The sequence below is a fragment of the Dysidea avara genome, chromosome 3 (assembly GCF_963678975.1).
Source record: "Dysidea avara chromosome 3, odDysAvar1.4, whole genome shotgun sequence".
Taxonomy (NCBI): Eukaryota; Metazoa; Porifera; class Demospongiae; order Dictyoceratida; family Dysideidae; genus Dysidea; species Dysidea avara.
The window spans coordinates 36,478,446-36,491,146 of record NC_089274.1 but is presented as its reverse complement, the minus strand read 5'-3'; the positions used below and the strand labels follow the sequence as shown (position 1 = coordinate 36,491,146).

Genomic DNA, 12,701 nt, shown 5'->3' with positions numbered 1-12,701 from the left:
TGTGTCACCCTTCAACAGCGAGACTATTAGTTTGAGGATGGAGAAGGAGGGAAAAGTAGAAGAAGAGTGTCATGTACCCTGTGCTTCTCTCTGAGTTTCTTTGGTTGAACATCATTAACTTAAACCAAAATGCTTTAAAGTAGGTATGTTCCAACTATTATGAAACAATTGAAATTAGTGGACTGGGATAGGATCACTAGCTACCTACATACCTCTATGAAGAACATCAAGAACTTTATTGACTTTTTACAACCTTTTGTAACCACCAAATGTTTCATCGACAGATCCTCAACAACGCAGCTTGTCATTGTATGACATGCTAACAAAATATTTTTGTGGCCCAGAATGGACAACCGAAAAAATATTTTTAACTTGTACACATACCTTGCCATGGCCACAAAATCTTCTTTCTATAATCTGACTGATCGCACAAAGACCGAGGACTGAAAATATAATCGTATATTTATCTCATGATGGTTTTCTCTCTCTTGTTAGTGGCAATAGCTAACTGTGCATCATTAATTTAAGAGGGAAGTACTCCCTGTGCACCCCTCTGAATCCTCCCCTGTCAGATATTTTTAGGTAATCAGCATTATAGTGATACTGGCTAAAGAGCTATTTCTTAATTAGATTTGTGAGGTTGATTCATCTATTCCAAATCCCTTTCTTCCCGGCTAAATCTGCAGAATTTAACCCACTAAAACCTTGCAATACGCTGGTCCCACATATAATATTATACAATAGCTACCAGCTGCAGCCTCTAGCTAGCTACTATATGGCAACACCAGGCAGCATCTGCGCTAACATGACTAAAGTTTGTAAAATAATTATTGTTTAATGTACTTTAGCATTCATACTGGTGTTTTATAGTATTTTTGTCCTGTAGATTTTCAAGGCTTTAGGCAGAGATTAGCATTCGTGCAGTACAGTTTTGATTGCTATGAACACTCTATTGAACTTGGTCCTCATGGAATTCCAAAGGGAAGGAGTTATTTACTCACACAACGCCCAGTACCATTAAATTGTTGGAAGATAGTGTCAAAACTAAGCTCCTTGTAAAGCATTAAGAGAAGTGGAAAATCTGAGAGGTGGTGTTTTACATGCAAAATCATCATGTGACCTTCTGCGTGATCGTAAACAAGCTGATAATCTAAAATATGCAGCAAAGCACAAATTGGTGACCATCTCTACATCCTATCAGCATGATATTCTGGCTCATGTAATGCAGATGTGTAAAAGTTCAAGTGATTCTGACACAGAATTTGTTAGGTCAGTTGAAGCAGCTCCTGAACCCATATGCATGTTGGCAGCAAACCAACAGCTTTTAGATATGAAACATTTTTGCACAGGAGATGCATCAAGTGTTTTAAGTATTGATCCAACTTTTAATTTAGGGCCATTCAGTGTGATGCCAGTAATGTACCGAAATGCACTGATGGAAATTGTGAGAAGCAAAACCAGTCCTATTTCGCTTGGTCCTGTTTTAATTCATCAGACAAAAACTATGAAACCATTCCATTATTCTGTATCTACTTTGATCCATTGAAATCCCAAACTGTAGAGAGATCAGCTAGAAGAAGTTACCTTGTAGAGAGTTCAGCTACAAACAAATCACCCTGTAGAAAGATCAGCCAGAAGAAGCCACCTTGTAGAAAGTTCAGTTACAAAGAAACCACCATGTAAAGAGTTCAGCTACAAACTAGTGACCTTGTGTAGACATCAGCTAGAAAAGTTATCTTGTAGAGAGTTCAGGCACAAAGAAACCATTCTGTAAAGAGCTCAGCTGCAAACAAATCACCTGTACAGAATTCAGCTACAAAAAAATCACCCTGTAGAGAGATCAGCTAGAAGAAATTACCTTGTACAGTAGATAGTTCAGCTACAAACAAATCACCCTGTAGAAAGATCAGTTAGAAGAAGTTGCCTTGTAGAGAGTTCAGCTACAAAGAAACCATTTTGTAAAGAGTTCAGCTGCAAACAAATCACCTGTACAGAATTCAGCTACGAACAAATCACCCTGTAGAGAGATCAGCTATAGAATAAGTTATCTTGTAGATAATTCAGCTACAAACAAATCTCCCTGTAGAAAGATCAGCTAGAAGAAATTACCTTGTAAAGAGTTCAGCTACAAAGAAACCACCATGTAGAGAGTTCAGCTGCAAAGAAATCACCCTGTAGAAAATTCAGCCACAAACAAATTGCCCTGTAGAAAGATCAGTTAGAAGAAGTTACCTTGTAGAGAGTTCATCTACAAAGAAACCATTCTGTAAAGAGCTCAGCTGCAAACAAATCACCTGTACAGAATTCAGCTACAAACAAATCACCCTGTAGAGAGATCAGCTAGAAGAAGTTACCTTGTAGATCGTCAAGTTCAGCTACAAACAAATCTCCCTGTAGAGAGAGCAATTTAGAAGAAGTCACCTTGTAGAGTGTTCAGTTACAAAGAAGCCACCATGGAGATTTCTGTAATCAATATATGTATTATATATATATAATTTATACATTTACTGATAAAATATTTAAAGTACATCTACTTCATCTTTTCTTCTTCCTGTGGTAAAGAAAAAAAGATAGGTTTAAAAAGTCCCAAAGCCGGCCATAGGTCGGCTTTGGGGTATACAAATGCAAAAAGAAATGAAATCTAATCCAAAACAGCCAAGCTGTAAAAAAGTGTGCGGCCCTCAAAAAGGCTATGGTGAAAAAAGATGTGAAATCCAAGATGGCGGCCAAGAAATGGCTGTGATGGTAGATTAATGGTAAAACTTTTAATAACGACAATTCGGGTGAATTTTTGTGCTGCTTGGTCTTGGCACAAAATTCACCTGAATTGTCATTATTAAAATTTTTACCATTAACCTACCATCACAGCCATTTCTTGGCCACCACCTTGGATTTCACATCTTTTTTCACCATATAGCCTTTTTGAGGGCCGCACACTTTTTTTACAGCTTGGCTGTTTTGGATTAGACAATAGCTACCAGCTGCAGCATCTACTATATGGCAGCATCTGCGCTAATTAATCGCTCGGCGCTAATTACAAGTCAAATAATATAAATCTTAGTGTGCTTTGATGTTACCTCAGATCTTACCGATACAGAGGAGAACTGTGGGAAGGTGAAACAGAACCTAAACAGCTAGGTAGTATTGCCGATCATCAAGCAACATTCTGTAGGTATGCTGGGCAATATATACGTATCAGAACATCTATAGCCAGGAGGTATCAGTGGTTGTACCCATGTGCTGGTTGTACTGACCCATGTGCTGGTCGTGCCATAGATATGGTTTAATATAAATGTAACCATGTGTTAGAGTGTGTAGCTTTGTCACTAGAATGCAAACTCTGAAACTCGGAATGACTACGAGGGTTTAGCAGTAGACTACTATACGTCAGGCCGAGGTATGGTCAGTGAAGATGAGCCTAGCTAACTCTACTATCGAATAGTAACAACCAATAACTAGAGGTTTATTTAGGCGGCATTTCTGTAAACAATGTTTACCCTGGTTTTACGTGAATAGCTTCAAGGGAACAGAAGAAAGACTGAAAAACAACTGTTAAAGAAAGTTTATAAGGATTCAATCTTTGTGTTTAGGCCCCTATTTGGTGATTATTAGTTTCTCACCCACCGCCCGCATCCTTCTTAAGCTACCGCATGGTAAGCCATTATTTACTCTGCGCATGCTCAGAAGAACACGTGATACCAAACTGTTATAATTTTTTGTTGATGAACGCTACACTGCACTATATATCGCCAGGAGAACTGTTGTTTTTCCTTAACAAATTGCTGCAGTGTCAGTTGCAATCGTGCTCTATCGACTTCATCAAAGCAGGCTTTCAGTTGACTGTCGAAAAACAGTTGGCGATCACGAAAAGTAGAATCAGCTGGTGAAGGAAATGTTTGTAGAAGAAAGAAAGACAATTTGGACAAGGTCTGTACATTAGTGTGTTAATATTATAAAATAATGGTATAATGGTAATACCCTCCCGCCCGCATCACAATAATTAGAAGGCTGGATGAGAAACTAATAATCACCGAATAGGAGCCTTATCACAATCTCATTAGTGAGCTGTATGTGTTTTGAGGCAGTACTATCATACACTGTACAGTACTATGATGCAGACATTTGCTATACTTTGTTCAATGGCGAAAATTCCATTTCTATTTAAAAATGAAATTAATTGTTGTGTACTGCCTACCCTGTGTCCATTTAACAACTTTCCAGGTGTGATACATGTAGAGTAACTCCCAATAATGCTAGAAGAAGCCCAATTCACGGAAATTGTGGCACGTCAAAATGACCTAAACCATTGAGGATGGGATGTAGCAAATTAGCATTTCAGGGTCATGTAACTAATGACACATAGTAACCCATGACATGTGACAGATACATACCTTAGATTCCAGACTAGTGGAAAGAGCAGTGAGAATGGCGATTTTAGTGAGCCACACAGAAGTAAATGAAAGGAAATTTAAGTACGTCATTCTGAGGTTGAAAATCACTTTCTTGTTCTATGGTGAATTCAATGACACTCAAAAATGATGATTTTCTGAATTCACCATAGAGTTAAGAAATAAGTTTATTCAACTCTGACTGACTGACCAACCAACCGACCTACCGACTGACTGATTTCTTTAGCCAAGCATTATGCTATGCATTATGGTTAATGCTATGGAGATGGTTTCTTTACCATTTGATGTATAGCTACAGTGCTTGCATTTTATTGTGTCCCATTTCTTTTTCAACTACCAATTGAGTGTTGAGTTGCAGTAATGCATCTATGACTTCTTACGTCTATAGTGACTGGATTGATTACAGAAACACCTTTTGTATTGTTCTTTGTTTATAACAAGTAAAACATAGCTGAAAACAATACAACATTGCCACTTTGCTAATAACTGACACCATTCTTCCCTTGTATACATGGCTTCACCAGTTATAAATCAAAAAACTAGACAAACCAGTACAGGGAGTTTAAAGTATCATTAAACAAGTGAGGTTGCCTATAGACATGTGCACCAACACTATAGTATGTACTTGCTGAACTGAACTCTTAATGAACTGAAAGCGTTTATTAATAATACATGGGTAGAATTACACAAAATTTGGTTTGTTTTGTAATGCTGCTTAATTGATCTGTGCTGGGGTGTCAGAGTAGTGTGACCAGTGAGGCCAGAACCTCGCCACTTTCTGGCTGAAATTTAAAGAATTCAAATTTATTGAAACCAAAACTAAAGGTAGTGAACATTCCGTACTTAGCATTTATTAATTAATGTCAACAATTGATAAAAACAACACTTATTAACCTGTTTTTCACAAGCTTATTCGTCTATATTAGGCGCCACTAAACACAATTAGCACTATATTTAACTTTGGCTTTATAGCTACTTTGGAACACTCCTTACAGTTTGTATCCCCAGACCTCTATAAAATTCTACTTTACTATAGACACTGCCATACTATAGCTTTCCCCTAGTGGGATAGAAGTTTTATAAGTTTTACTTATTTGCCAGGAGCCACCATTACATAAGTATTAGTATATCACTTAAACATTAGCTACGGTAGCTATTCCTTGAACTACTGAATTTTGTAGTACATGATAAATAATGGAAGAATTGTTGTGCATAAATTGCTACGTACTGGGCACACGTATCTGGTAATTCTAGAGCTGACATACAGGATACAGGCCACCTGTGAGAAGGCTAAGCTTGATAATATAGCAGTCAAATTTTATAAGGAGTCAATCAGGCGTTATAGAAGACTATTTCTCTACTCTAATACTCAACTCTCCACATTTGTGATTGGCATTTCCATATATATATAGATTGCAGTTATATACAAACCTTGAAGTGTGAACATGGTTTAAAGGAAATGTGCAATTTTTATCACCTCATAAAACCTCACCATTTATGGTGGTAGTCATATGAAGGTACTGGAAGTGAAGCCATATGTATTACCACAAAAATGCATTAATGTTAATCATGTAATAACAGAATGGCTAACACATGCTGATCTTGTATACATGTAGCAGGCAGGTTTGTACTGACAGTTATGTTGTTATATGGAGGCACTATGTGTCTCATTTGTGCAAAGAGATGACCACGGCGCCTTCCCTTTTTTCAGTTTCCTTTTATTGCAAGAAGGTGAATACCATCAGTTTTCTTTACCAATAATCCATTTTTCTGTGCTATACATTAGTGCTCAGCGATATACCGGTAATACCGTTTATCGTGATAAATTTGCATAACCGATTATCATACCGTGGAGGTCTTTTAATACCGATATATCGAAATACCAGTATTTTGACCAGTATATCGAAATACTGGGATTGATTTTAACCTAAAACTGTTGATGGCTTTAAGTGTTAGAATGATTTGGTGGTGCCCAGTGCCGTACCCTAAATAAAAATTGAGGTTGCAACACTACAAGCACCTGCCTACTTATACCAAACTGCATTCTTTGGATGTATATCACTTCATATTAACCCTAATGTATGAAGCAACACTCAAAATAGCAGGCTAACTATATACGATATACCGCGATATTATCTTATTACTAATACCGATTATTTAAATTTCAATACCGCCGAGCACTACTATACATACAATGCCCCTACATAATATCTTCAAAATTGATTTTCATCTGTCATTTGGCTGATACCAATAGGATAACTGAAACAGCTCAGAGTAGGATAGATAGTAACAGGAGCTTATAAGCGCCTTGCGGCGCTTATGAGCTCCTGATGATAACCATCTGGACCATGAATCTTAAGGTGGTGGTCAAGCGGTCGCGAACGGGCGCCTACAATTGTAATGATTTTTTTAAAACTACTGTATCTTTGTCTCCATGCAGGTTTTAAGGAACACAACTAGAGTGAAGATTAAGAAGACACAACCCCATGCCCTAGTATTGTAAAGAAGGCCTAATTCCTATTCACAGTGATATTATAAGATATTTGTAAAACATCCTTTCAGTCAAGTCTATTAACTAACGTGTACCTCTAGTCTCTCCATCCTTGGGGAAACGATGTTTCTTATCAGTCTTCATGTAACTGTGTGTAATGGTCATAGGTGCTAAGATACCCACAGAAGTTATGCTAATGTTGCTAAAAGCGGCTATAGAACTACAACCCCGACCCGCAGTGCAATGATTATACACAACTACATTTGTTAGGCCACCAGTGATTGTCATTCAAAATTTTGGCCTCTTACGATTAACCGTCATGTAAAAAACCTGCTTACCAAGTGCAGGTGTAGATCACACGCTTGAATGCGCGAGTTACATAATCAATGCGGATTTTAAGATGGCTTGTGGTTTTGTGCTTTGTTTGACTTTCTTCTCTAAAAGAGTTTGTGTCGCTTGTATGAAAGGTTTTTATGGTGTATTATTGATGTGTGCTCGAACGTGTGTATCGCTCTGACAAATGGGAGCAGTTTTAGCTGATTGTTGCGAGTTTGAACAAATAAATCAGTCGTTAAACCAGTGGGGAATCATTGCTACTGTGAACTCAACAATGAAACTGGTGAGGTATTGTCATAACACGTATGCAGTAAACATATATCACTACAAACAATACTACAAAACCACATTACAACACTAGTACTGTTACAAGTTGTCAATGTTCAAGAAAGGTCGTATCATTTGTCCTGTGGGGTACACGGGATTGGCAATTTCAGGTAGCAAATACTTGTTATAAAATGTTTGTAACTTGGGAAACATTTTCTGCTGCCAAAAGTCTGTCCCGGTCTATTCTGTCAATAGCAAGGCTGTTTGGTGTCCACACACAAAATATGAATGTGTTTTGTTTTCAGTGTTACCTGTCCATCTACCAAGGAACAACAGAATCGGTTCAATTGTTCACAGGCAGTCATGGTCCTTGCAGAATAAGGGCATTTAATCTCAAGGATTCAATGTTGCCTGCCACTAGTCTCTCTTGGATCCTCCACAAGACCATCAGGAGATGCAGCCAACCATGGATGTTTGCTGCTGATATGTATACCTGTGCGAAGGACATGATAAGGTAAAGAAGTTTCTTTGGCTTTGACACTTATGTATGTTGTTCTTGCAGCTTCTTCATGATTTCTGCCCCACTCCAATGCAGATATTGTATTCCGAGGTGGCCTGTAAAGGATGGACTCAACCAATTTCTCAAACTTCGATCTACGTTTGACCACAGTAGCAAATGATGAAGCTGTTAGCCGCACACTTCGAAGCCTTTGCTATAAACTATTTGGAGAAACGTCCTGATCAGCAGTAGCAGCAGCTAGCTCAGCAGCTTTTACATCACTAACACACAAGGACTTGAGGAACTCTTTACAGATGTCATGAAGATTTTGTTGACTGGTGATGTCTGGAGCAGTGGCATCTGGCCCATGATCTTCATCTGGGATTGCTGGTGTTATATGATACTTTTTCTCCAGACGTGCACGCTTGTATGACTCAAAATTTTTCCTGGTTTTGTCACTGTCATGCTTTCTTTTACGTTTGTAAGCATATGGTTGAGCTCCAAGTGATGGCATACCAAACAAGTGTCTAAATGTATCTGTACACCATGTTGGACCAAGAGTAATGGACAAGCCTGTAGTCATACATCTATGCTCAAAGGATCCAGACTGGATTTTATTTATCTGTTTACCTCCATCCATTTTTGCGTGGACCGACATAAAGCACTCAGTCAAATTTGTTGTTTTGTTGCCAATCAACTGATGGTACTAGTCTATCTCCAGCCCATTCCACTTCAAAGAGAAGGTTTGGAGGAAAATCATCAAGATTTATGTTTCTTGGATGGCCACTTGCTACTTCAGAACACCACTCAGAGTTACAGGACTCATGGTAGCCCAAATAATGTTTTGGACCTTCTCTTAAGTCCCGTTGAAGCTGCATCACATTATTTGTCTCAGAGTGCTTCCGGATTGCACAGCATGCACCATGTGTTGTTTTGACAATAACTGATTTGGTAAGACCACCACGTCGACGGAATGCAGGAAAGTCTTTTGCTAATTTTTTGACCTGTACCTTTTCACAGCGTGATTCGCACATTCAACTTTATCGACATATCTGCCGTAGGACAGTACTGTGGTGCAAATGTTGTGGAGAACTGAACTATCACCATCTCCTATTACTTCGGTGTATCTGACATCATGCATTTCCTCTGATATTCTGAATCCAGTAGCAATGATGTCAGCTTCCATTGAAGTTGATGATCCTGTCCAGTTCTTAAAACACATGTGTTGAGATGAGTCAACCTTGTTTTATGTGTAATAGAGCCAACTGCACAGTATTTATTTCTGACTCCCATGTACAGGAGCCTGTTTGCAGCAGCCCCAAAAATCACACCTACACCTGAATTTGCGTTTTAAGAATGCTGGGGTGATCTCTTGCTCCAACCAGCATCGATGATTACTGTGATAGTAGGTATGCCTTGATGGTCTCGTTTGTTGTTAATTGCAATTTGTTTTTCTTCCCTACTAACTTCTAACATCAGTTCAGTGAGGTACTGATCAAATAAGTGACCTAACCATCGTTCAATGTATATGAACACAGTCTTTGATAGTGGAGGAATGCCAAAAATGTTGAGAGACTGCTCCAGGTTGCTGAATCCACCACCTGTGACCATTTGACCCATCATAACAGCGACGTTACTTTCATGTGTTGACCTAAATGTGCCATGTAACCATTATTTTATCACTTGAAGTGAATTTGAATTGTTCATGACATTTTCACATTTAGCTAAAAAAGTGCTGCTAAGGCCATCCTGCTTTACTTCTCCAATCAACTCTACAGGAGCAAACAGTACAGTGGTACTGTTTAAGTAGAGTTTGCTTCAAAAGTGACGCGCTCCGCCAAAAATACCGCCTTTAAAAACCAGCTTAGAAACTTCTTACATGACAAAAAATCACCTTTACGGAATATTATTAGTCCATCTAACATCAAATGAAGCATTAAAAACAAGAAAACGCGTACTGGCAGCTGGATATAGAATTTTTAAAAAATCGTTAAAACTCAAAATTTCGTCTCACTCACTCACTCACTCACTCACTGACCACAGTCGCAAACCTAGAGCCCAAACAAAGCAGCACACGGTCACCATTTTACGCCACAACAATAAACTCACCGATGGAATATGCCTTTTGGGGTTCTGACGAATGTACGCCCTGTGCGTCTTGTCTTTTCTTTTATCTTCAATCAGGCTGCTTGTCTTCTTCATCCAACAAAACCGTATCGAGGCGTTAATTCTCCATATCAACACTTTCTTTAAGCAGCATAATAGATACCACAAAATTATTTAAGGCGCTTAGACTACACTACTGTACGGAGGTACCAGTACTCCACGATAGGTCACAAGATCACGCCCATTCTTTATTCTATATACATATTATCGATCTATCGATCGAGACCACGATTACCACGACCCTTTTACGCTAGCTGCATTTGTGACCACACACCTTCAGGTTGGTAGGCTGATTTGAGATACTCTAGTCTAAATCAGTCGAAACCACGATGACCACACCCCTTTTTGGGCAAACACACATGACTCGAGATACTCTCATACAGCAGTCACCCTAATAGAACAGTCGCATGTTTATAGCTTGCTGTATGCTTTAACAAAAAAATCTAAACAAACTAGTATATTAAAAATTATAAATTTAAAAAATGAAGTAGGGATCCAAACAGTGAAACTAGAGAATAGCTATTACAGCATAGCTCAGTGAGAAATCCCTACTTTGGCATTAAATCCCTACTTTGGCCTTGAACACAAAACAATTGTTATACCATGCCAAAGTAGGGATTTCCCCCTGAGCTATGCTGTAATAGTACCATTGTTCTCTTGTTTCACTACTTTTTATCGCTTGGATCCCTACATCATTTTTAAATTTATAATTTTTAATATACTAGTTATATAATAAGAATCATTAAATAAATTCTACTTGAAAAGGGAGATCATCACCTACAGTGCACATTTAATCTCTACTTTAGCCATGTTGATTTTTACATGGACTTAAGTAAAATATGTAAATTTGCATTTCAGGTAATGAATTCCTCTTCTTTAACAGGTATGTTCAATGGCCAATTTGGCAGGTTTTAATAAACTCAACATTCAGTATCATATTTTGGGTAGTTGGAAAGGCGGATACGATCGGACGCGGACACGGACATGGACATTTTCAAAAAGCACTTTTACATTTACATAACAGTTATTTTTCATACCTAACATTGTTTTTACAGTAGTCTTCATTTCCAGACCTGGACATCGATCTTGTCATAGCGCTTATCCATTTATAAGCGCTTGTGCGAAGGACTAGACCAGCACTCCACAGAATGCCAAAGACCATATAGTGTTGTACACATGCTCTAAAGTCTAATACAGAGTTGTATAATTGCTTGTATGCCCCATGTAACTTAGCTTAGCAGGCCAAATCCACAATCTTACACCTTTTAGTATAAGGCACAGGTGCTTATACCAATCGTCGAGGGTTTCAAAGACCAGGCCTACGAGATTAGGTTGGAACATGCCAGTTTAATCTCTATGACACTGAATTAGATTTCTAGAGCACGTGTACAACACAAAATGGTCTTTAGAGTGCTAGTCTATCCTTCGCACATGTGCTTATAGATGGATAAGCATTATGACAAGATTGACGCCTGGGTCTGGAAGCGTATGCTGCTGTTAAAACAACGTTAGGTATGAAAAATAACTGTTTTGTAAATGTAAAAGTGTATTTTAAAAATATCCATATCCGTGTCTATGTCTGACCGTATCCACCTTTTCCAACTACCCTCATATTTTTGCCAATTGTGGCAAAATTAGGCTTATCCCAGATGTTGGTAAATTCAACATTTTCTATATGTTGCCAGTTTTAGCAATTTATTGGTTTCCAAATTTTGCAGCTTATGGGTTATTGCCAAAGTTGGAACCACCCTTAAAAGCAAAGTCTGGCAATGTAAGGAATTTTATCTTGCCATCATTGGCAATTTATAAAATCAAAAGTAATGAAACTTCAAAGTTGTGACAGCAACTAATTTACAAGCTTCCTAAACTACAGTAGCTACTTTGCCATGCAAGAATGGCAACTCTCTCATTAGTAGCCAAATCTGGCATTATGCCATGTTACGTTAAATAGCATGGCGTAGCACAAGTAATTGTGGCTTTGTGTTTCCAAAAGTGGCAATAAATCGTATGCCAATATTAGCAACAATTTTCAGGATTGTTCCAGTACAATGACCTTACACCACTTGGTTTTCAATGCATTTAGTATGTTAGTTATTGAAACTGTGTTACATACACAATAGGGTACATCCTGCACATATGTAGGGCAGTACTGGTGCTAATTGCCACATTTGACAATGAAAGATCCTAAAATTTGCCAAATTTGAAACCCAATTAATATAATGCCAACTATGGTAATAATGATGTATCCTAGCCAGCTGAAATAATATAGTTACAGTGATGCAAACTTAACTTTAAAAAATAATATTAGCAGATACAAATGGTAGAAAAAATTTTTACAATGGCTATGTTCTACACACATCAACAAAGTACATACAGTGTTTACATATGTGACCAGATTTTACAAAACCTATCCTAATCGCACATCAGGCAAAATCAAACCAACACCACCAGTGGATAGCTACACTATCGTACTACTAGTTTTGACCCTCAGTACTACTCAAACTACTCGAGGCTGGTTTTAACAGACGTCTTT

General features: G+C 38.1%; 1 protein-coding gene across 3 annotated transcripts in view; it reads left to right on the top strand.

Moving 5' to 3' along the window:
- The first annotated feature begins 3,055 nt into the window (after positions 1 to 3,055).
- LOC136250834 (uncharacterized) overlaps positions 3,056 to 12,701 on the top strand; it is a 443,931-nt gene continuing 434,285 nt past the window's right edge. For all 3 annotated transcript variants that reach the window (XM_066043154.1, XM_066043155.1, XM_066043153.1), the window contains exon 1: positions 3,056 to 3,172. The gene's annotated coding sequence lies outside the window, so the exon portion shown is untranslated. The remainder of the gene's footprint in view (positions 3,173 to 12,701) is intronic.